General features: G+C 32.4%; 1 long non-coding RNA gene across 1 annotated transcript; it reads right to left on the bottom strand.

Annotated features, from left to right (window-relative positions):
• Positions 1–8,113: 8,113 nt before the first annotated feature.
• Positions 8,114–16,986, bottom strand: LOC127720192 (uncharacterized). Its single transcript, XR_007990657.1, has 2 exons — positions 16,703–16,986; positions 8,114–8,602 (listed from the first exon to the last, which is right to left on the bottom strand). It is a non-coding gene; the product is annotated as an uncharacterized LOC127720192 (long non-coding RNA).
• Between the last annotated feature and the right edge of the window lie 10,483 nt (positions 16,987–27,469).

The raw sequence follows: 27,469 nt of genomic DNA, 5'->3' as shown, positions 1-27,469 counted from the left end.
TCATAAATTTTGAAAAACATCTCTTTGTGCTTAGATTTAAACAAACATAGATATATAGGATATATTGCATTCCAAATTGAGTCCTGATGTCCGAATTGTGGTACATTTAAAAAGTACAATTACGTTTTGTAAATAATTTGCATATTTTTAGAAACATCTGATTTTCCTATGATTTATATTGAAATCGATGTCCCCGGTTAGGGGATGGTTGAGCGCTCACATGTTTAACCCCGCCACATTCTTTATGTGCCTGTTCCAAGTCAGGAGCCTGTAGTTCAGTGGTTGTCGTTGGTTCATGTCTGTCATATTTGTTTTTGGTAAATAGTTTTGTTATAAATTAGGCCGTTAGTCTTCTCAATTGAATTGTTTCATATTTTTCATGTCGCGGCCTTTTATAGCCGACTATACGGTATGGGTTTTTCTCATGGTTGAAGGCCGTACGGCTGCCTATAATTGCTTACATCCACTTTTTTAAAACTTTGGTGGATAGTTGTCTCATTGGCAATCATGCCACATCTCCTTATCTTTTATAATGTAGGTTTTATTTGATATTCCAAATCTATTCCCTCTGTAAAAGTTATTGGTTGCGCACCATTCACAAAATGGCTGCTAAAATACTTAGTGCTTGGATCTTTACAAAACTTTATTTTCATCGAGAACACATCCTGAATTAATTCATTGTGTCAAAATTTGTGAAAATTGAATGTCATGAACAAGTTTTTCCTTGCTTTTCTCAGTATGAGTTATTAGTTTCAAGTTAAGGAATGATGCTAGTTTCTTTATATTTTTTCAGAAGTCTTCTTCATATATACATATAGAATTAAGTCGTTAAAAAGAGAAGCGTATTTTGTTCTCGTGAGAATGCCGGTTGATTGTTGAACAACACGTACTCTAAACGTAAGAAATATGTTGTCAATGTAGATAACAACTTGATATTTTTGTCAGTCTTAAAGAATTTTTTGTTTGAATCAATGTGGTTTTCACATTCAAATATGAAATATATGAAGATATGGTATAATTGCCAATGAGACAACACTCCACCAGAGACCAAATGACATAGAAGTTAACAAATATAGGTCACCATACGGCCTTCAACAATGAGCAAAACCCACACCGCATAGTCAGCTATAAAAGTCCCCGGAATGACAAATGTAAAACAAAGTCAAACGTGAAAACTAATGGTTTGTTTTATATCGGAACAATGAACGAAAAAAATATGTTACTAGTATACAGTAACAAACGACAACCACTGAATTAAAGGCTCCAGACTTGGATCAGGCAAATACAGAATGTGGCGGGGTTAAACATGTCTGCGGGCGCCCAACTCTCCCCTAACCTGGGACAGTGGTGTAACAGCACAACAAATACACAAAATATTAAAATCTGTTGAAAAGGGCTTTGATCATCAGATCGATACAAAGCAGAAAAACAAGTAACAAAAATACTAACCGGTCGTGGCAGGGTATTCATACATCCCCAAAACAAAAAGACACGAAGTACAGATCTGCGAGTACTCGCAGTTACAGACAGCTAGTTCAAAGCCAAAAACAACTAATAAAAAAAATCATGTATCTAAGACTAAAATATCAATCGGTATACATCCATTATCCAATATTGATTTAGTAAAAGAATTCATTAACAGTCAGAGGAAACATGACCTTTTGATAAAGTTTGATTTATCCATTTCAAAAGCAGGATATTTGTATCTGCGTTGGTCATTCGTATTAATAAAACAAAGAAGGACGCATTTGGTCAATCTGTTTTTATGTTTTTGATGGCGAATATGGGTAGAGAAGTTTAATGTGTATGTACGTTTGCAAGAGGAGAGAGACTTAGATTGTAAGTACTCTAAAATATCCGTTGATTTCTTTAGTATCCACAATGCTGTATCTCATCAGTATTTTGAAATACAACTATTGTTCAACCTTAACAAAGAATGGGATTCCTTGATTTTGGCAAAAGATAGAGAGACACACTAGGGAAAAAGTATCTTAATGAATCAACGACGCTCGTTAATCGCATGCAATACAATAGACTCATAAATCATGAATCAGGGTGTTGGTTTACCCGTTTGAATTGTTTCTCATTTTGTCATGCCAGGTCCCTTGGTGCCTTACTATGTAGTATGGGTTTTGCTTAATTTGAAAGCTTTATGATTACCTATATTTGCTTGCATCTACGTCGTTTGATCTCTTGTGGATATTTGTCTCGTAATATCTATTCTATAAAAATAAGAAGATGTGGTATGATTGCCTATGCGAAAACTCTCCATCAGAGATCAAATGACATATAGGTCACCGTTCGTCCTTCCACATCTTACATACATCTTAACTTTATTTAACACAAATTCAAGGTGAATAACACATAAACAAGATCTACAGTGTTCAAAATGATCGAATTCTTTCAATTTTGATAATCGTAATTTATTTTTCTCGTAGAAGTGATATGAGAAGAAATAGCCAACCAGAACCGAACGGAAATTCATATTTGGAATAATATTTCAAATAAGATATGCAAAATTTCATATTCAGTTGCATGAATGAAGTTAACAGTATGGAGATGTATTTCAATTGAAAATCCTTGGATACACTTTCATTAGTCTGAATTCTTGACATACCGTCAGATAAGCATTCCTAAACGAAAGTACTTCAACCTTTATATCTGCAATAGCACCAACATTCTATTGAAAGCATGCACTAGATAACTATTCAGACTAATGATGTGCTTCTCCGGATCAAAGTGGATATTTGTCTTATTGGAGAAGAAAACTATCGCATAAATGTGTGCATGCTAAAAAAAAATACCAGGCTTCTTATTTTGTACGCAGGACGCGCATCTCGTCTACACAAGAATAATACCAATGACTCTCGAAAAAAATAAACTAAAAGGACAAGTCAAGAACGACAATGACGCTCGAATAAAAATAAACTAAAAGGCCAAGTAAAGAACGAAGTTGAAAAGCATTAAGGATCAACTATTTCGAAAGGTTTTGCCAAAAATAGCTTAGGTAATTTATTCCTGGGGTAAACATTCTTTAATATTGCGACCAATTCAAAATTTGTAAACAGTTAATTTATTAATATTACCATATCAATGATAAGTCTAGTCAACTCGGAAGTGCTGACTACCTAAACGGGCCAAATGCAACCATTACATCTGCAAGATCACCAAAATTCTATGGAAAGCACTCACTAGATAACTATTCAGATCAAAGTGGATATTGGTCAAGGAGAAGAACACATTAGTGCATGCTTACTGAGAAGCGCTGTTGCAAATAGTAAATTAGATAAATAGATAACTTATGTAAGATGAAGACAGACTTTAATAGGTTAAAAAGTTAATCTTTGGTTCCTAATGGTATCTTTGATGCGTTTCTTATTAATACAGAAGGAACACTGGTGAGCAAAATATGAAGTGCTACATTGTATATGTAGAAATAAGAAGATCTGGTATGAGTGCCAATGAGACAACTCTCCATCCAAGTCACAATGTGTAAAAAGTAAACAATTATACGTCAAAGTACGGCCTTCAAAACGGATCCTTGGCTCACACCGAACAGGAAGCTTTAAAGGGCCCCAAAATGACTAGTGTAAAACAATTCAAACAGGAAAACCAACGGTCTAATCTAAATAAAAAACGAGAAACGAGAAGCACTTAAGAACCACATCAACAAACGACAACCACTGAAACAGGTTCCTGACTTAGAACAGGTGAAAACAAATGCAGCGGGTTTAAACGTTTTAACAGGCGCCAACCTTCACCCTAACCTGAAATAGTAGTGTAACATTACAACATAGAAAGACACACTATAAAATATCAATTGAAATGACTTAACTCAATCAAAAAGACATCTTAACAAAAAAAAGTAAACATACACCGAACGAATAAATTTAATGTATGGTAACAGTTTAGTAAAAGTATTACGTGGCTCTACTTTTTAATTATGTTAAATAACAATAATAATCAACAATGACCAGTCAATTTTCAAACAAAATCGTGTCTTATGTTTGTATGTAATTGACTATAACATCATATATCCTTGTTTAACAGGAAAATAATTCATGTTTAGAAAATAAAAAAAATCTCAATAACATTATTGTCTTTGTTATCAGAACATATTTTGCGGATAATACTTTTTTTATGTATAAACATTTGCCAAATATACATCTATCTCTTTAAAAGCGTTTTTCACTTATCATGTTTACCCGAACTTTACTTTAAAATCAATCCTTGGAACACTACAAGTTCGGTATATCTGTATCTCCGATCATTGTTCTCCTGTTAGTCAGCGTATTATTACACATTGTCTAAGAACTTTAATCAATATCTCTAAAATTTGTGTCTCGTTCATTAAAGAAACTTATAACACTGGGAGAAAAAATCCAAATAATTTCCGATTGTTGTTTGTGTTTTGTTTAATAACTGCATTGATATTAATTGCAAATTTTTGATTACTGAATGCTCTATTACAGCTAGGATCTACACAAAAGTTACCCAATAAATGAGTATGGTTTTATATACAAACTCCACTATTAGAATTTAAGATAAATCTAAAATCACTAAGAAGACAGCAAAACAAAAACAAAGCGGAAAGTAAAATAATAGAAATTAATTCGTGTTATTTCAGTATTTTTTTTTAGATTTGAGATAAAAGTTTCAATTGACCGACGATAACGATTTCTTTGTGTTTCGCATTCTTTTTACCCAGTCTTTGATCCTTTCGTATTCGTAGCCTTTACTGAATTTGACCACTAGGTGTGATGTTTGATGCAAAGCAGAATATGCTTACTCGTTATGAGCACCCGATAACCCTCATAGTTTTGCATGAATCTTGTATTCCCGAAAACGAAAATTCAAATTGTTCTTTAATTATGTAAGACCCTTTTTGTTTGTCGTACACCTGACTTGTAGATTTTATCTATTTCATCTTGAAGTCGGGCCTTTTCCTGAATAAAGATTGTTTTTCTTCTCCTATTATGAACATGGTTGAAAGTGGTCCAACTTGTACATTTTCACTTGGTACAGAACCTGTATTGCATAATTTTTTTTGATTTTCGATATTTCGTCTGAAAACGTTGAATTAATATCAAATACGACACTTTGATCATGAAACCACTACCCTCTTTTTATTTCTATTGACAAACTGTTTTTTTTTTTTATGTAAGTTTTTGTTATTTCACTGCTACATGTTCTATGCCTAATCCCCTGTCTCCACTTCCTTCACACCTACTTTTAAAAGGATAATTAAGCATTATTTACTATACATAGTGTGTGTTTTACTGACTGATGAAAGTGATTATTGTCATTTTGCTTAGTTTCTTCTGTTACATATTCTAACATCGGACTCGGACTTCTTTTATTCTGAGTTTTACTGTACGTATTGCTGTGTGTTTGTTTATTCTACATTGGCTAGAGGTATAGGGGGAGGGTTAAAACCCCGCCGAATTTTTGCGCCTGTCCCAAGTCAGTAACTTCTTGACTTTGTTAGTCTTCTCTGTTTTTTTTAATTTTGGTTCAATTATATGTTTCAGAGTTTATTCCCCGTTTCCATTCTCAATTTTATAGTTGTTAGCTTCTAAGTCATTTTGTCTCTTGTGGAGAGTTGTATCATTGCCAATCGAACCACATCTTCTTATTTAAGTCAGAATTATTGTAGAAATATATGTATTTGCAAATTTACAAAAGAAAACAATACATTATCTTCCATATGCGTATCACCTTTTTCTCTCCTTCATAAGAAACCTCTATATAGATGCCTTTTTACTTGTTTGTGGGTTGCTGTCTCATTAAATGGACTAACATCTTCTTTTGTTCATAGAAATGTTACATTACACAATACTTTATTAATTTGATGCACCAAATGAGCAATTCGAGCAAAACAGATTTTACATTTCCTTTTTCATGGGAATGTGACACTCAAGCCGAATCATAAAACATGGGAATACAATGGCCATGGTATATTAGAAAAATCCCTGTCCATATTTACTGTTTACTTTTTGGTCCAACGTTTATCTCTAGATCTTGATGTATCACTTTAGATAAGAAAATGCAATCTAAAACATTACTTTACTATAACAGTCCATTTGTCGCTACTGGTTCATGATTAGTACCTAAAAAAAGGCTGGCGTTCACAGAAATTTTTCGGAAATCACAAAAGTATCATCAATCTATCAAATAACAAGTTTCTTGTGACATATCGAATAAGACTTATCACCGAGTTTGTACTTACATAAGCAACACAACGGGTGCCACGTGTGGAGCAGGATCTGAGATCACCGCCGGTTTTTTGTGGGCTTTGTGTTGCTAAATCTTTAGATTTCTATATTGTGTTTTGTAAACTGTTGTTTGTCTTTTGGTCGTTCTTCGTTTTTTTTGCCATGGCATTGTCAGTTTGTTTTCGACTTATGGGTTTGATTATCTCTTTGATATCTTTTGCCTCTCTTTTTCAGATGTTTATAAGGTATTAATCTGTCAGATATCTGTATTTGAATTTTTTTTTTTAATTTTGTCTTACATAGTTTATTTGCATAACGCGTTCAAATTTCTTCAATTTAATGCAAAAAATGCCACATAAGCCTTACTTTGAAATCTTGTCACTAATAAATAAATATGAGCAAAAAATAAATATAGCTACAAGAGGTCAAGATCAAAGATGTTAGTGTGGGTAAAATATTTTTTTGGAGTAAGGCCTTGGCTTATATCTAATTTTTCTACATACCGTTGTATATGAAAAATGTCAATTCGACATGTTTATGATAGCATGGTGACATAACCAGTGACATTTCTGCATTAGAGTATCCATATTATATCATGCTATTCATTAACATACTTTTGAAAGGATTTAAAGAATTTTACTATGTTCGCAATTTAGGGGCCAAAAGAAGGGCTCTTATTATATCTCCTCTTTTAAATACTTAATATAAATATTGCGTACTTAAAGTTTTGTTCATCTCTTTTCATTACGGGTGTCCACGGGGTTTGTGTTGTTGTTTAATATCTGTGGCTTTCCATAGAGATTTTTTTGTATAAGTTTCTGAAATTCGATATGTGTTAAAAAATGAAATTTGTGTGCTTATGTGCACTTCTGTGTTGACATGAATCATCATTGATATTGTCATATTTATAAATTAAGTGTTCACTTAACTTTGAATTGTTCGAAATACTAAAACTTTTTTACTCCGGAAAAAGATTACCTTAGCTGTATTTGGCTTATGTAAACCTTTTCGAATTTTTAGCCCTCAATGCTCTTCTTCTTAATTTTATTTGGCCTTGTATCTTTTTTTTTTATTCAAGCATCACTGATGAGTCTTTTGTAGACAAAAAACGCGTGGGACGTACAAAATTATTAGCTTTGTATCTTTGATTTTAAACCAATGGATTGATGCCACTGCTGGTGGATGTTTCCTTCCCGTAGGTATCATCAGCCCAGTAATCAACACTTCTGTGTTTACACGAGTTATCATTGATATTGTCATATTTATAAATTAACTGTTTCCCCAAAAATAGATTACCTTAGCTGTATTTGGAAAAATCTTTCCGAATTTTTTGCCCTTGATGCTCTTCAGCTTCGAACTTTACATGTACATGTATTTGGCCTTTTAACTTTTTTTATTCGAGCGTCACTATCTCACTTCAATGAGTCTTTTGTAGACGAAACGCGCGTCTGTCGTACACGATTATAAGCCTGGTATTTTTGATGTTTTTTTAAAGAGGCAAAACTTAAGACACCAGAGTATTAATCAAAAACCCATAAGAGGAAGAAAAACAGACTATACCATAAAAATGAATAGACGGACAACAGTCTATAAAACACTAAATAGAAGACTAAAGGTTGAGAAACACGAACCCTCAGAAAAACAGGGGGATCTTAGGTGCTCAGTAAGGGTAAGCAGAATGTTTAGATAGTCAGTTGGTGTAATTTATTTACTTGGTAAATATCAGTTTTGTTGACTGTTTGTATCAGGTTGTATAAATCCATTGCACTCAACACAACCATTAAACAACATAATTTATATAACTATTTAAATATAATTATTATATTTATTATATGTGATAACACAATAATAAACATGCAGGAAACATAAATTTCAGAGAAGACGTAAGTGTCAGCAGATGAGATATATAATCCGTTTATTTATAAGTTAAAAATGAAAAAAACTATATAAAATGTATATCAAAAGCAATTTATTTAATTCATTTTGGACCTAGATTGTCATTACACAGTAAATATTAATGGCCATGTCGGTTTTGTTCTTCTTTTGTTGTTGTATAATAAATTATTTGTCGTATACACGCTCATATCAGAATATGAGAAACAAAAATAAACTTTAACACAAAATGTCATGTTCAATGATTGATATCAGTATTATCTATCAATCTGACTGTTTTTAGAACTTCATACAAATGCAGCAATGAGTCTATTTCCCATAAGTATTGGAGGATGGATAATCAACCCAGAACTTCATTAGGATGCAACATTTATGATATATGTTATCACATTGCATTCTTGCCATGTAATCTGAACCTTCTTCTTCGTAGTTATCATCACAGGAGAAGTCACAGCGACACTCAGCTTCATTTTCTGCTTGAGCGTTAACTGTACCTAAAAATATTAATATGAAAAATTAGTATCGTCATGTGGCGTGATAGGTTATTGTATCAATTACATAGCAATTATATGTTTTTGTCTGTCACTCTAGATTTCCTTGTGTCTTTTTGTCACGACAGCCAACACCACAAGTTAACTCAAATACAGACATTTCGGTTACCGTAACATAATTCACTTTCTTAGGCATTTTCATGTAAGGTCGTACGATGATCTATAAGTGCTTGCATCCTTGTCCGTTGCTCTTTGGAGTATTGTTATCTCATTGAAATTCATACTAAATATCTTAATTTTTAAATGTATGTTCGTAATTTTAGATATGGACACTTGAGTGCATATAGAATAAAGAGCTGCGCCATGAGCGCATGATACGCCCGTCGCTTTTTCAAAGAATAAAGTTTCATAACTCCTCAATGTTATATCAGAAATTTATAAAAAAAACTAAAGGGAGGTTATTTTAATAGATATAAACCAGTCACCAAAGTTACAAGAAAAATGCTCAAAGCACTTTTGAGTTATTGTCCGAAAACTTGAAAATCCCCCCTCTTTTATGAATAAAATCTCATAACTCGGAAACGTAAAATCTAAAATTTATAAAAATCGAAAGGGAGCTTACGTCAATAGATATAAACAATTCACCAAAGTTTCATGAAAACTGCTCAAAGCATTTTTGAGTAATTGTCCGAAAACTGGAAAATCCCCCTTTTTTGATGAATAAAACCCCATAACTCGGAAACGTCAAATCTAAAATTTATAAAAATAAAAAGGGAGCTCATGTCAATAGATATAAACAATTCACCAAAGTTTCATGCAAATTGGTAAAAGCGTTTTTGAGTTATTGTCCGACATGTTGACGACAGACGGACAGACGGACAGACGGATGGACGGACGGACAACGGTTTACCATAATACGTCCCGTAAACGGGCGTATAAAAATAACACTTTATACATTTATTGAGTCAAAGCACTTTTCAGTATTTACCTTCAGCAGAAACAGTCATACCCAAATCATCGAAAGCTAAGGATGTAAAACTACATAAACACGTAATGTGTTATACGACCAAAAGAGGGCATAAAAGAATAACCAAATCAATTAATTTTTTTTATAATAAATGTAACCATATCGAATGATTTGAAATTGTATTTAGTTGAATACGTAATTGTTTTATTAACCATGATTGACAAGTAAGTATTACAACGGTAAAGACATTTAGAAATTTAAAGAGGAATATTGAAATAACATTTTGGTCTTAGCAGTCAGTTCAATTCTGTCGAAATAGCTCAGAAACATCGCTGATGTATTATTGGCTTACAAGTATTCATGCAACCTTTAATTTGACATTTATCTGGAGATGGGCTACATGTATGCATTTCCTAAGTCTGTGCAGTTAGTAAAAAGAGAAGAATGTCAACATTGAAAAGTGAAACTAGTGAGCCACCACAAAGAACCATTTCTATGACTGATTTATGGCCCACAAAAAAATCATAATTATACAGGCGAAACTATGATTTACATATTTTTTTTCAAATCTAAAAGATGAAATCGAACAAATTTAGAAAATCGTCATTATACGACTGCACGTGCTTTTCTGTGTATTTATATTTACGTTTATGTTAGTATAGGGTCATATGACCATCGACAGTCTTCAGACATCATAGTGGTCAATTACAGTAGAGATCACTTCTAACCTCTCATCAAATCTGTCAGAATCTGTCAGGAGAACTGTTCTAGGACAGTATGTAGAACTGTCATCCTGACACCTTTTAGACAGTTCTAGCCAGAACAGTTCTAATCTAGAACTGATTTGGTCAGTTCTACCTAGAACTGATTTAGACAGTTCTACCTAGAACTGATCCTGACAGTTCTACCCTAGAACAGTTTTAGACAGTTCTATCTAGAACTGACCAAATCTTTGGTCAGTTCTATGACTAGAACAGTTCTACGGCTAGAACAGTTCTACGATTAGAACTGATTTGGTCAGTTCTTCGGCAAGAATTGATTTAGTCAGTTCTATCCATAGAACAGTTTTAATAACTCTTTGTCTTAAATATAAATAAGTCAAAAGAATATAATATATATTAAAAAATTCTCATCACAGCACTGTTTTAACATTTCTCTAACTGCAGTGACGTTATTTAGAACTGTTCTACAATCCTGACAGTTCTACCTAGAACTGATTTGGTCAGTTCTACCTAGAACTGATTCTGACAGTTCTACCTAGAACTTATTTGGTCAGTTCTACCTAGAACTGATTCTGACAGTTCTACCTAGAACTGATTTGGTCAGTTCTACCTAGAACAGGTAGAACTGATCCTGACAGTTCTACCTAGAACTGATTCTGACAGTTCTACTTAGAACAGTTCTAGGGTAGAACTAATCTAGGTAGAACTGTTCTAGGACAGTTTAGAACAGTTCTATGAGAGATTATTCTGACAGTTCTAATGAGAGATTAGAAGTGATCTCCACTGTAGATGGCGTCCAGTATAAAATATGCAGATATGCCGATACATTTTGCTTTTTAATTGTTTCTATTGATTTTTTTTTGTAATTTAGATATACGTTTTAGAATGTTTTAAATCAATTAAAAGAATTTGAGTAAACTTGGGTAACATCAGGTTGGCAGAAATAAAATGGTGAAATCCAGTTATTTAAAAGTAAAGTTATGTTTGTGAACTTGCAGTTATTTGTGTCATATTCTTATTTGTCATGTAGAAAGCTTTTGCTTATTTCTTATGTGCCCTTATGTTGTCAAAATAAAAGAATCAGAAAAAACAATCAATTAATAAAAAAAAAATTTGAGAACTTGAAATTGCCTTTAATGACACACCATCATATGTTGTAATTCATTAGATATGATAAATTGCATAGCCTGTCTGGTTAATATCCGATAAAATTTAAAATGCTTGTTCTTCTCACCTCGTCAAATATATATGTCTCTCTGCAATGACTTTTGTGTAAATTTTATACATTTACACATGTTATTCTATATTATATATGTACCATTAAGATTTATGATATGAAATACTTGTGACATTAAGTAAGTCTTCGTTTTTCATTATATGATATAGAATTGTTTTGAACAGCCCGTTGTAAAAAAAAGTTATTTATTATAGCTCACATGAAACTGTCCTTGCGTAGTTTAGACAGGACAACTTTCATTCTATTTTTTTAAGCGTTTTGGTTGTTTTTAAATGTAATTTCAATTAGGCGCAAGTCATTTAATTGATAAATTCAAATCTTCTATAGTGGACATTTGTGCGCCGTTGTTGTAGGCCATTTTGTGCCAAATATAAGCGTTCACCTGTATAATGAGAGTGTGGATGGGGTTTACAGAATAGAGAATAATGAAAAAAAAGAAAGAATAGAGAAAAATAAGTTAAAAAAAATAAAGAATAGAGAATAATGGGGTGCTAAAATATAAAAGAATAACTGCAAAAATTAAAGAATTGGGTAAAAATATACTGATTACAGAAAAGAACAATGTCCAGAATACAGTTATCAAGTAATTACAGAATAGCCATTATTTTTAAAAGATAACGAATAATGAGCGAAAAAAATTAAAGACTACAGAAATGAATGACCCCCCATTTCCCCCTCCCCCACAAATCCATTTCCTCTATTACCGATAGCCAAGCTGAACAGAAGAAAAAAATATACTTCGCCATGCCAAAACCATGAACAGTAATTTATGCAGGTTTGACTTTAAAGTTGTGCCTCCATCGAATCGATTGAAGGCAGTGTTGCATGATTTGAGTTTTCTTATTCTTATAAACAATTACATTTTCAGCGTAAAAGTTCATTATCTAGTACAACCAATATGCGGATATGACACGATACACTCTTGTTCATCGTTAAACTTTACTTGCAGTCTTTTTGTAACAAATGAACATACTAAATGCACTTTATGGACAAAGAAGGTAATAGTTCATAAATAAATGTTGATCCAATTCTCTCGAGATGATACAGATATGAACGCAAACCTCGATGGAAAGAGGAGGGATTTATTGACTTGATTGATTGATTGATTGATTGATTGATTGGTGTTTAACGCCACTTTCGGCACTATTGTGCTTTTTCGTGGGTGTCAGTTTTTATTGGTGGAGGAAGACGGAGTGCCCGGAGAGAACCACTGACCTTCGGTTTGAAAACTGACAATCATATTAATTTAAGATAGGAATCGAGCGCACCTACCACGTGCGGGATTCGAACTCACAACCTCATTGTTGACAGGCTATTCGACTACTTGGACCACTCGGCCACAGAGATCCCTAGGGGGGACTGACTGTAAAATTTCATCATCAGGATTTAAAAAAAAATTTCCTGATGTTCGCAGAAGAATTGGTTTTATCAAACTTCTTATGTCCTTTCCAATCTTTTTGGCGTCCCAAATGGACTTGGAATCGTACTTTAAGTATTCCTTGATCAAAATACCGATATAACCGAGATCGAGAGCTAGATTAAATCTGAATTATTAACCAAAGATTAAAAAAAGATTAAATTTAACGACTTGGTGTAAAACAGATAATATTAAACCCGTGGTTCCGATATTTAGTCTAAGGTAAAAATTTAACGAAAAGCGGAAAAAAAAAACACTAATGAAGGAATCGAGTAAATGGTTGTCTTTTTTCGCTATTTTTTTTGTTTCAGTGACTGTCTTATTTTCTTTCCTGATATTGTTACTTTCTGTCCACATTTGCCGTGACAGTCGTGAAATTGGAACAGGCTTGTGACCCAACTAGATGACCTTTACCAGCTTATTTTTTTATTTTTGCTTTAGGGATAAAGTTGCTCATTGATGTAATTAAAAGTTCTTTTGATTGATTTGGTTTTAGTACAATTTTATTTTCGGGGCAAATATGACAAAAAAGGTCTACATCAATGTTAGATGCACACAATTATAATTTGTGGTAAAGTTAATAAATTTATTACAAAATTAGACGCAAATAAAACTCAGGATAAAGACATAAATTATAAAAAGTCATACATAAATTACATCAAACAATTTAACATGGTAAACTGATGTAAAATATAACTGATATATGCATATACATGTATATAGAAAAATATTACATCTTGCCAAAAATGTTTTGTTTCTAACATGAAATTGACCATTTGGACTTAATAATATATGCCGAAAGTAACATCCTGCATAAAATGCTGCCTATTTTTAAAGTCCGTGTCAAAAATATTTTGAAATTCAGAAATTTTGAAGAGAAACTTCAAAACTGTCATTTTACTTTTAAAGTAATATGAAACGAGTTTCTTGTAAATTATTGAACCAATGCATGCATATTATATACTAAACTAAAGTCCTGTATGCACGTTTTTTACCTTTATTACAAACCCATAACGTATAATAGACAAAAATATTATTCAGTGATTATTGATCGCAAAGTAATTAATTTTCGGTTTTGCTGCCGAAGTTTATTGGTCTGTGACTTTTATAACCAATCAACACAAAATGAAGGAGCACGTGGAAACTTAGTGAGTTGATAGAACGATGTTATTTTTTTTATATTTTCAATGCGTTTCTATTTGTTATACTTTGCCAAAACAGTTGTTCAATGATACGGTGAATTCAATTGTTTTTTTAAAACTCATTTAACACTGTTTGCCTTCCAGTGCACGTTTGTTTACATTCTTTTAATCACGGGTTTCCCTTGCACTTGCTGCGTCGTGTGGTTGCCGAAGTCCTAACGAGAGGTACCGTGGTAAAGGTAACTGCATACGGAAAAGCTATCGACGAACTAAATACGCGAAGACAATAATTCAATAGAAGTACATTTCTGAAGATTATGATAAGAAAAGGGATTTTCTTTTACAAGAAAGTCCATTTACACTAAAATAGTCTTGCTTTATAGTTAAACTTAGCCATTCAAGTATATAAAACATATTCAACTTTTTTTTTAAATTTGAAGTCCGACTTTAACTTCAACATGAATATGTATGCACATTATAAGAGAAAGCAAAACTATAGCTTTATGATTGAATATAAACATCGAAGGTTTGCACGGATGTTAACACCTAAAGCAAATTTGCAAATTCTTATCTTGGCGGGTTCTTTCTTTTATTTTAGAGCGACTTTTGTCTATAAAAGCTATATGAGATAAGGAAATATTGCGTCCAGTTTCTCGAAAAAAAAGGAACAGTCACTTGTGACTTTGAAACTCAATTTTAAGTTTGTTTTTTTTCAAAACCTTAATATGCTTTAAATTTGAGTATCTATCTACTCTCATTGATTTAAAAAAATCATTTTGTACATAATAACAACAGTAGTTTTTGCTTTTCCAGTAACATAAAGCTTCTTACGCTTCATTATTCAATTATTGTATTCATGTTTTCTCGTATTCTTATATATATAAATAATTAATTTATTACAAAATTAGATGCAAATAAAACTCAGGATCAAGGCATAAATTATAAATGGTCATACATAAAGTACATCACACAATTTAAAATGATAAATTGATGTAATATATATATATATATATTCTTTATTGCCTCCAGAAGGAGAGTGTAAATAATAAACACAAAATTAAACAATTGAACAAAATAGGCAAATTAAATCAGAAATGTCATGATCAGTTGAAATGAGTAATTGTCAGTAACGGATATAACAGTTATTCTAATCTTGTAGTAAAGTTCCAAATTTATAGATTCCTAAATCGAACGCATATGGCTTGGAATGTCTCTAGTTGGTCGGTTTCTAGTGGGAAGTTGTCCGAATTGCAGGAAAGTAAGTAATAAAAAAGTTCTCCATCAGACATGTTTGCTAGGAAGATACTGAAAGTTGTTGGATTGATATTAATGATTTCACACCAAAACTAATAATAAACGAGTTTCTTGTAAATTATTGAACCAATGAATAAAATTGAGAATGGAAATGGGGAATGTGTCAAAGAGACAACAACCCGACCGAAGAGCAGAAAACGGCCGAAGCCACCAATGGGTCTAATCCGATGCATATTATATAATATTACATATGGTGTAGCATTCTCCTTTTTCATTGGATATTACGACCACGTCTTTCAAATAATAGTATCTGAAGCCTTGTTTCTATTTTAAAGTATATTGACGCTATGTTTCTATTTATACGTATATTGACGGTCAATATTAAAAATCTGTGACGTCACACATACAACAATAATGGCGGAATTTCCGCAGAGTACGAAAAGAAAATTTGAAAGTAAACTGAAATGAGTTCCATTTGAATTCTTATTTGTTCTAAACAGAAAAAAAATGTTGTGTTTTTGTTTGCAATAAAACAAGTTAATCTTATTTATAGATATTTTCAATAGCATGTTAAAAATCTTGCAAAATGAAATTTAAAAAAACACATAAAGAACATTGAAGTCCATTTTTCTAATACATTATTTAAATATGTAATAAAACGTAATTAATTTTCGATTTTGCTGCCGAAGTTTATTGGTCTGTGTCTTTTATCACCAATCAACACAGAATGAAGGAACACGTGGAAACTTAGTGAGTTGATAGAACGATGTTATTTTTTAAGTTTGTTTTTTTTCAAAACCCTAATATGCTTAAAATTTTAGTATCTATCTACTCTCATTGATTTAAAAAAAATCATTTTAAACATAATAATTGAAAACAGTAGTTTTTGCTTTTCCAGTAACATAAAGCTTCTTACGCTTTATTATTCAATTATTGTATTCATGTTTTTCTCTTATTCTAATAAATATATGAAATGATGTTAAAGTAGTTTGACATCGGATTAAACATGTATAATTATATACGTTACTCAATACTTCTTTAATATTTAATTTAAAAGGAAATGTCACTTAAATTCTTCAACCGAATATAAAATTATGTCCGAATTTGGCGTGCTGGCATCCCTAATTTAACATATCCCCTCCTCTTTCCAATACAAATTTGCCGAACATCGACCACTTTGTAGAACCTACATGTATGTATTTATGTATTTGACGCACAAATGTTTTACTTGTTTTCGTCTTGAATATGGATGAAATATTTGATATTAAGCGAATAACAATCTTTTTGTTATTTATATTATTGATATTCAGTATTTAACACTGTATGTAATTGCTGAAGATATTTTATATACTTAATATACTTACAAGCAAACATGAAAACTAAAGCCACAATCAAAAAAGATAATTGAAGATAGGTCTTCATATCTGCTTGGTGTCTTCAACAAGAAAGTCCTACAAAAATGAGATCACTTGTTAATTAGCTCCCCTGTATAAATAGGCACATAAGTCATGAGACAAAGATTTACCGAAGGTGTTTGATTAATATCTATAGATGACATACTTACAATTAATAAGACCCTTACCTATGTAAGGTTTACAATTATTTATGTCGTGTTTTGCTAACGATGTGGTTTTTGTTTACAGATACACATACATCATGATTTCTTGTAATTATGGTAATAATTTTGTAGTTTATGACAATTCGTGCAAAAATATAATGATATTAGTAAAAGGGAAAAAAAGATGGAAGTGATTTGTATGATAGCTTTTGGAAATCTCTTTGTTTACACAATCAATCCAAAAATCGTATTCTTCACTGTTGCTGTATATGTTTCCTAAAGTGAGGCATCTTTAAAACAACAAAAACTTTACAGATTATTTTAATTCCATCTGGGGGTAGTCTTGTCCGAAAAGGTTTTTTTCTTCAGCATTTCATTTTCAAGATGTTGGTGTGATTCAGTTATCTTTTTACTTAAACAGAGGCAGACGATAGCAAATTGAGAATTAAAACTCGTGTCGAAAAGAGACCGACAAAGTCATGACAAATACGAAAAACTAAGAAAAGACAAACAACAGTCAATAAAATACTACATAAAAAACTAAAGACTGAGCAACACTAACCCCAAACTCCGAAACAGTGGCGACGTTGCTTCACTAAACTATCAAAGTCAACGTAGTGTAGCAAGGAAGACGTTACCACTGTTTCGGAGTTTGCACAAATCCCACCAAAAAACCTGATATGATTTCATGTGCTCCAAAAAATTGTTAGGTCTCATTCGATGATGTCACATTTGAGAAAAAAAGTGCGGGAGAATGGCAACGACAGTTCGAACATATTCGTGGTCATCTGCGGCACAGATATTCCATAACGGCCAACCAACTCATGATGGCGAGACGCGATGACTTCAACCTACATCACTTCGAATCCTTGGTTCAATAGCTTTCTTGTAACAGTAATCATCCAACAAGCAAAGCATGATATGGTACACAAGCTCTGGAATATCGTATCAACCGCGAGATATATACTTCATATGCTACATATGCAGAATTTTGTTGCATAGAAATGGAAAAATCACAATTGGAAAGCCAAAATCATCTCTTTGGTCGTAAAGTTTTGTTCTCAACCGATCCTGATTGTCAACTTCATGTAAGTTGGGATATGAGGCAGACTGAAATGTTTCTGTGGTATCTGTTGTTTCAAGTTCGATGGAATCGATTAATTCAACATAGTCACCAAATTTTTAATTATTTAGTGGGAGAGCCCCATCTATATAGCGGAACGAAGGATAATGACAGGTTCTTTTCGTTCTTCGTGCGCAGCTACCGTATGAAGTAGACGAGCACCGTTGGTTCCCATTGGAAAGCATGTTTATAAAACACGCCCTCAAAACGTAATAATTATATTGTCAATAAAATAAGTTCCGGCATCTTGAGTTTGGAATAATTTTACACAATCCCTTGAATGATATTCAGCGCTATAAATTGTTGCACAAGACAGTTTTGACACAATATATTGAATATTTTACATGTTTTTTTTTTAATTTTGCAACGAGGGGCATCATTGACCAGCAGGAATTGATTTGTATCTGAAACTCAAAGCATATAGCTATACTTCCATTTTGTAAAGAATGCCATTCTTATTCATTCTTTGCGAAAATAAATCAATTTCTCAAAGTCTACCAAATTTTTAGACATGTTCTGAAATACGCCATAGTGTTGTTGGAATCCCAAAATAAAAATAGATATAATGTGAATGATATAGTAAAGATTAGAAGATGTTTTAAAAACTGGAGTGAAATGAATTAAGGGGAAATTGGCATAATCTCTTTAAATATTGCAAAATCAGGAGCCTGTAATTTAGTTGTTGTCGTTTGTTGCTGTATATCATATTTGTTTTTCGTTTATTGTTTTGTTCATAAATCAGGCCGTTAGTTTTCTCGTTTGAATTACATTTGTCATTTCAGGGCCTTTAAAGCTTACTATGCGGTAGGGGTTTTTGCTCATTGATGAAGGCCGTACAGTGATCTATAGTTGTTAACTTCTACGTCATTTGGTCTCTGGTGGAGAGTTGTCTCATTGGCAACCATACCACATCTTCTTATATTTTTATAATAATATTTGGGCATAAGTTGCAATATTGAGATGACGCATGTTTTTGTCGGTCAAACTGTTCTAGTGGACCTTCATAAACAAATATTTTACTGTCGTCATTATTGTGACCATAAAGCATTTATTATCCTCATAAGTACAGATGATTAAATTAGTGGTCACTTAATATCGTTTATAACATGCTAAAACTATGGCTTTGATTGATTTATGTGTGAGGAAGAAGGAAGTTTACATGTGGACATAAAGCTGTCATGGTAAATATATGAATTAGCCAATCGCTGTTTAGTATGCATATACGCACAGTTTACGTAAAAATGTATTGCGGTGCATTGCAAACCTGACATGCAGTTAATAGAATAGTATTTTTCTATACAGTGGGATAACCGGTGATTCGAGATGTACAAATATATAGAAAAATCACTTTACTTCTCGTGTTTGAGGGGTCGATCGGGTTACTTAGGTAACCGCACAGAAATTAAAACAGGTGTGAATTAAAGAATTGCGGAAATATTGGTAGTACTCCCAACTGTCCGTCGTAGCGTTTTTTAATTTATCGAAATAACCAAAGAAGTGAGTAATTATGCTAAAAACCCGTTATATAGCTTGAGCTCTGACATTGAAAAAATAGTAAAATTATTCAACCCATTAATTAATTGATAAATAATCACATAACATTGATGTTTTATAGGCTTTTTGCCATTTAATATGCAGGAATTAATCACGGGGTGTTTTAAAGCGTGATGCCAAATTATTTCCCAATAAAAACCGCAACACTCCTTGACCGCAACGATTCGTCTGTGATGTAAGTTTCAGTCAAATAATCGGCAAACTCTATAAAACTGAAGGCTTGTTGTTAGGTAAAACGGTCATGGAAACCTCGACAAAATAGTCTGCTACTTCCTCTGGAGCTAAGAAAGCTATCCAAAACACTTATTTCAGCCATTTACTAGTACCTGAATTTACCTCTTTGTATTGTTGACTTAATCCAACTTTCTGAATTTTTCGCCACCAAGCTTGGCCTAAGTGAAACCTACAGCATTTGGTCTCAATTGACGGGGAAAAAATATTATTTACAGAACCGGTCGAATTACTCGGGTGTAAAATCAAATAAAATATATTTATTTTAAACCTTAATTTTTTTCTGACTTTTTAAAAATATTTTCTTAATTCATATAAAAGTGTCACAGGAAATTTCGCTAAAACGTCGTCCTATTTGAAAATCCATGTAAGATAAATATTACGGCGCTAAAATGTCCTATGATGTCGGCGCTCAAATGACACTATGTGCATTTTTTATTTTCGCTCAAATATCCTATGCCCATACAACACCATTTTCTCACATTTATGCAAATTACGTTTTAAAAAATCGCAATTGAAAAAGTAATTTCATATTATATCTATTGCTAATATAAACAATTGCTACAAATATGTAGCAATAAATCATTACCTGATGATATATATGCATAATTGCTTACATTCACTTCATTTGCACTTTGATGGATAGTTGTCTTATTGGCAATCATACCACATCTCCTTATTTTTATATAATAATTAAGAAAAAATGGAGAATGTTAAAAAAAACCATTACATTATATCTACTTTGAAATTGACACCTCACCGCGAAAAATTTTCAGCTGTATGACGCACAATTGGTTGCACGGGGATTGATTTTATTTTCATCTCACTATACAATTTCATACGAAGTTTTGTGTTTAGTTTTATTTTAGATTTCCAATGAGACAACTATCCACCAAAGTTCAAATAAAGTGGATGTAAGCAATTATAGGCAACCGTACGGCCTTCAACAATGAGAAAAACCCATACCGTATAGTCGGCTATAAAAGACCCAGACATGAAAAATATGAAACAATTCAATTGAGAAAACTAACGGCCTGATTTATAACAAAACAATTAACTTGACGAAAAACAAGTATGACAGACATGATACAACGACATGCCTTGAAAATTGAAACCTTACGAAATGAACCGCTTTGTTTGCATCAGTATCAATTATTTGTTTCTGCTCCTTACACAAATACGTGCAAACCGGGTCCTTTCCTGACATGTAATTTTTCTATTTGTTTCTGTGCCTCACACAAAAACGTGTAAGCGGGGCCCTTTCCTGACATGTAATTTTTCTATTTGTTTCTGTGCCTCACACAAAACGTTTAAGCGGGGCTATTTCCTGACCTGTAATTTTTCTATTTGTTTCTGTGCCTCACACAAAACGTTTAAGCGGGGCTATTTCCTGACCTGTAATTTTTCTAGTTTACTGTCATTAACATCTTTGTAGTAAACAACATTTTGAGTTATTCTGTGGTCTAAATTGTAAAAAAGATTATGACAAAACCTCGAAAAGTATCTGTATTTGTTGTTGTTGTTTCAGGTTTGTATTAAATACAAGAAATTTAAAGACCTAGTTACATAGAAAAATCATTCAAAAATATAAATACTGATATCTGACATAGCCAGAAATGACAACTGAAATTTTTAATTACCATATAATTTTCGAAATCAATTTAGAAAAAGTGGATTTTTTACCCTATTTTTAGTAACCGTATTTATTCGATTTCTTCAGGTTCTTCAGCGTTCCTGAGATTCAAAAGGTAATTCAAGAAAAACGCTTCGAACACAAGAAATTGTTAAAATGTTATTTTAATTGTGAAACCAATTCATTTATTCAGAGGTCAAAAGTGTTTCGCCATTTGATAGTTATGCTAAAATATATCTTATACAAAAATATATTTTTAATAAAGATTCTACAGAAGATATTTATTGTCCGAATTGAATGAATTTTTGTTCATTAAATACAGAAATTCTGCAGTTTCTTGTAATAATTATGATCTATATTTATGATTTATATTTTTAAGAAAATCACGGTTGGAGACAAATATCAATATTTGCACGAAGAAATCATATGGCAATGTACGTAAAAAATATCACTCCAATTTTATATTTGTAAACAAATAATGATTTCTCAGTAATGACATGTCATAAAAATATGTCACAATAACCATTAAAAACTGTACACATTTATGTAATATATTTCATTGTGTTTATATCAAATAATAGAGGTTTTCCGAATTTCCGATAGGTGAAACACTTTTGATCTAAGACAGATCTCGTCTCAAAAAAGAACTTGATAGACGATATAAAAATAAGGAGAAAATGAAAGAGGACCCCACTGTGCACTCAGTAGGCAATTCTGTGTTTAACGATTGCAAAGCTTACAATGCTTTTTGTTTTGAAATTGGTTGTTTCTCAGAAACAAGATTTTCCATATATTATATGCTCCAATGAAAAAATAAAGTTACAAGCTTAAGCCCATGTTACATGTAAATTAGCACCAACATTGCAACGCCTATCACCATAAAAACTAAATCTTTTTGTTAAATGTTGGTAAAAATATAGACCTAGCTTCAAACAATCTAGAAAGTACTACTAGTATTTTGAATTTCGGATTTTGGATTTTCCTATCGTTTTTAAAGAACTTAATCTGATTATAGAAGCTTTTGAGTATATACATCAGATGTACACCTTAAAGTCATTCAATATACCGAATATGTTGATCTTTTAATAACTGAAAACAGATATAAACAAGGAAGTTTTACATTGACATTTGAACCATTGAAATGAGCTAAAGGTCAAGGTTAATTGTACCCTATCGGACAGACATGTACACCTTGCAATTATTCTATATACCGAATACGTTGATCTTTTGGTAATTGAAAGCAGATCTAAACAAGGCAGTTTTACATTCACATTTGAACAGTAGAAATGAGCTCAAGGTCAAGTGTACCCTATCGGACAGACATGTACACCTTGCAATTATTCTATATACCGAATACGTTGATCTTTTGATAACTGAAAGCAGATCTAAACAATGCAGCTTTACATTCACATTTGAACTGTTGAAATGAGCTCAAGGTCAAGTGTACCCTATCGGACAGACATGTACACCTTACAATCATTCTATATACCGAATATATAATTGATCTTTTAATAACTGAAAAACAGACCTAAATTTTTGAATTGATAACTGAACCATGGAATTTACTGACCCCATATATATCGTATTAGGTCACTAGCACACCGTGTAACGAATTTATCTTACCGACTATCTTCGCTCTCACCCCATATGGAATTTACTGACCCCATATATATCGTATTAGGTCACTAACACACCATGTAACTAATAGTATAACCGAGGAAAGAAAGCATGCGCGGTGTGTCCTTAGGTTTTCATATACGTTTCGCTTCAACTATAATGACACAGTCATAACAACGAGCGACTGGGAAAATGTGGAATGATCACGTGTGCATTTTTATACATTACAAAATTGCAAGAAGTTTCGGCTATATATAGAATCATGTTCCTGTGTACCGATATGCATGCTTGATCACGATGCAACTTTAATAACCAAAATAAAGAGTTCAAACCCGAAACTCTGCGGGACTGAAGGACATTTACTAGGTTTCGAATTGCCCCAACCAATCAACAGATTATTATATGAAAGTGTCAGTCATATCTTCCAATCAGGTAGTAAGAAAGTATTCAGTCCGAAGACTGTCCATCGTTCAACTTATAAGACCGTCTCCTCGGAGACGGTTATAATCGTTACGGGAGACCCTATATCTCTATTAAATACTGAGAAAAATTATTAACTTTTAATAATGAGAACCAAAACCTCGTACATTTCTACAGTAAACCTCAGCCTAAACTTACTTCCTAAAGTACCCCTTAATAAACCCATAAACAAGCACAACTACACATGTAAGCCCTATATACAGTATAATCTGAAGTTCATTTGACTTGTGGTTTCTTTGAAATGCCGCAAACAGGGACATGTGAAAGAAATTAACTTGGATGAGAAAGATGAAGAACTGAACAGGAAGCAAAAATACACGTCTCCAAACTTCTTTAATTATACACGAATAATCCAAAATGGTTCAAATGGACTTTGGATGGAAGGAGATAGCAAGGACGTATATTTTAGACTTTATCATATGCGTCCTTGAAGATTGTAAGTAACGCGCAGAACTCTGAAGTGCATTCTATTAATAACATGATTTATTAACGGTTTTAGTGAATTTGTATATGTCTTATTCACAAATTAATGGTAGTAATATTATAAAGAATACTATATTCGCCTGCTTGGGATGACGATTCGTTAATGACAGAAAAAAACAACAAAAAATTTTTAGATGTCTGGATTTTCCATCTATTTTGATATCTATTGTCAAAGGTTTTTATTTGTTATCCTTGTTGTGGTCTTTCTTAATGTTGATAAGCTGTGTCCAGACTGTTTAGGGGTTTTATTATATCATTAATAATCTTAATTTTAAATAAACTGTCGCTTGAAACGTTAAAATTGGATCATCACTCAATCAGCATCTCACTATTATATAAGATAAAACGTACTGCAGTTCAAAATTAATATCGGGGGATTTACCAACGACAAATATAACTAACTGTCAAATCTCCCTAACTCCCAAAAATGTAAAGAATGTAAAAGAAAAACAGCCAAAGAATTTAAAGTTACACAATGTAAGGTACACGTGGTAAGTCTCATATTGACTCATTTTCACAAAATTCGTGCTTAAAGTTAAAAAAAACCAACAGATATGCATGTCAACATTAATTTGACCTACTATTATTTATATAAGGGAACGTTACGAAATGTATACACTTTTTTGCATTTATTTTATGGACAATCATCAATATTGAATCAGTTAAGCGCGTTTTAATGACAAAAGATGTATTACAGAAGAACAAAATGTATCATACAATATAGATTAATTGATAGATAAATTGGTATTTACATTATGTCCAGTGACAAGTATTCAACATTAAATCCAAAAGAAAGGTTCTGGAATAGTGTTGACTTGGATGAAGTCATTAAATGTGAAATACCATTGGACAAAAAGAAGGTCAGTTAGATAGGACAGAAACCTTGCAATGCAACATACAAACTACGAATACCTAAAATGTTGTTGCAAGGGTTCTTTATCACCCAATTGTTGGCATCCTTGTTCTGGTTTCTCGATGGCCATCATATAACATCTTATGTTATACAGAGTGTGGCATTCTCCCTTAAGGAGGCATCATATATTAATAGAATAAAGTAAAAGATATGTGGTATGATTATCCCCCTTAAGGCTCATAATTCCTTTATTTGATCGATGATTCAATAGGATCAGATACAAGTTTTAAAAAGTCTTGTATACTTCAGCTTAATAATTACATTCAAAGAGAGGCAAAAGATAACAAAGGGACATTCAAACTCATAAGTTGACAATACACTGACAACGCCATGGCTAAAAATGAAACCAAAAAAGACCAACAGACCATCAGACAAACAACAGTACACAAAACGCAATATAGAAAACTAAAAATTTAGCAACACAAACCCCACCAGAAATTGGGGGTGATCTCAGGTGCTCCGGAAGGGTAGGCATATCCTGCTCCACATGTGACAACCGTCGTGTTACTCCTATCAAATATGTTGATAAGTTATATCAAGTGATTAAACAACACGCAATAGCATATTGGTAATTGACTTTTATCTAACCCTAAGACATCACCAAATTCTAGATCATCGGTCATGTAAAATTTTCTAATATAAAAAAAAAGAAGATGTGGTATGATTGCTAATGAGACAACACTCCACAAGAGACCTCAGCCTAAACTTACTTCCTAAAGTACCCCTTAATAAACCCATAAACAAGCACAACTACACATGTAAGCCCTATATACAGTATAATCTGAAGTTCATTTGACTTGTGGTTTCTTTGAAATGCCGCAAACAGGGACATGTGAAAGAAATTAACTTGGATGAGAAAGATGAAGAACTGAACAAGAAGCAAAAATACACGTCTCCAAACTTCTTTAATTATACACGAATAATCCAAAAATGGTTCAAATGGACTTTGGATGGAAGGAGATAGCAAGGACGTATATTTTAGACTTTATCATATGCGTCCTTGAAGATTGTAAGTAACGCGCAGAACTCTGAAGTGCATTCTATTAATAACATGATTTATTAACGGTTTTAGTGAATTTGTATATGTCTTATTCACAAATTAATGGTAGTAATATTATAAAGAATACTATATTTGCCTGCTTGGGATGACGATTCGTTAATGACAGAAAAAAACAACAAAAAATTTTTAGATGTCTGGATTTTCCATCTATTTTGATATCTATTGTCAAAGGTTTTTATTTGTTATCCTTGTTGTGGTCTTTCTTAATGTTGATAAGCTGTGTCCGGACTGTTTAGGGGTTTTATTATATCATTAATAATCGTAATTTTAAATAAATTGTCGCTTGAAACGTTAAAATTGGATCATCACTCAATCAGCATCTCACTATTATATAAGATAAAACGTACTGCAGTTCAAAATTAATATCGGGGGATTTACCAACGACAAATATAACTAACTGTCAAATCTCCCTAACTCCCAAAAATGTAAAGAATGTAAAAGAAAAACAGCCAAAGAATTTAAAGTTACACAATGTAAGGTACACGTGGTAAGTCTCATATTGACTCATTTTCACAAAATTCGTGCTTAAAGTTAAAAAAAACCAACAGATATGCATGTCAACATTAATTTGACCTACTATTATTTATATAAGGGAACGTTACGAAATGTATACACTTTTTTGCATTTATTTTATGGACAATCATCAATATTGAATCAGTTAAGCGCGTTTTAATGACAAAAGATGTATTACAGAAGAACAAAATGTATCATACAATATAGATTAATTGATAGATAAATTGGTATTTACATTATGTCCAGTGACAAATATTCAACATTAAATCCAATAGAGAGGTTCTGGAATAGTGTTGACTTGGATGAAGTCATTAAATGTGAACTACCATTGGACAAAAAGAAGGTCAGTTAGATAGGACAGAAACCTTGCAATGCAACATACAAACTACGAATACCTAAAATGTTGTAGCAAGGGTTCTTTATCACCCAATTGTTGGCATCCTTGTTCTGGTTTCTCGATGGCCATCATATAACATGTTATGCTATACAGAGTGTGGCATTCTCCCTAAAGGAGGCATCATATATTAATAGAATTAAGTAAAAGATATGTGGTATGATTACCCCCCTTAAGGTTCATAATTCCTTTATTTGATCGATGATTCAATAGGATCAGACACAAGTTTTAAAAAGTCTTGTATACTTCAGCTTAATAATTACATTCAAAGAGAGGCAAAAGATAACAAAGGGACATTCAAACTCATAAGTTGACAATACACTGACAACGCCATGGCTAAAAATGAAAACAAAAAAGACCAACAGACCATCAGACAAACAACAGTACACAAAACGCAATATAGAAAACTAAAAATTTAGCAACACAAACCCCACCAGAAATTGGGGGTGATCTCAGGTGCTCCGGAAGGGTAGGCATATCCTGCTCCACATGTGACAACCGTCGTGTTACTCCTATCAAATATGTTGATAAGTTATATCAAGTGATTAAACAACACGCAATAGCATATTGGT

The sequence above is a fragment of the Mytilus californianus genome, unplaced genomic scaffold (genome assembly GCF_021869535.1).
Source record: "Mytilus californianus isolate M0D057914Y unplaced genomic scaffold, xbMytCali1.0.p SCAF_11, whole genome shotgun sequence".
NCBI classification, from domain to species: domain Eukaryota; kingdom Metazoa; phylum Mollusca; class Bivalvia; order Mytilida; family Mytilidae; genus Mytilus; species Mytilus californianus.
Note: the sequence above shows the minus strand (reverse complement) of the source record. Positions and strands in the feature narration are given on the sequence as shown.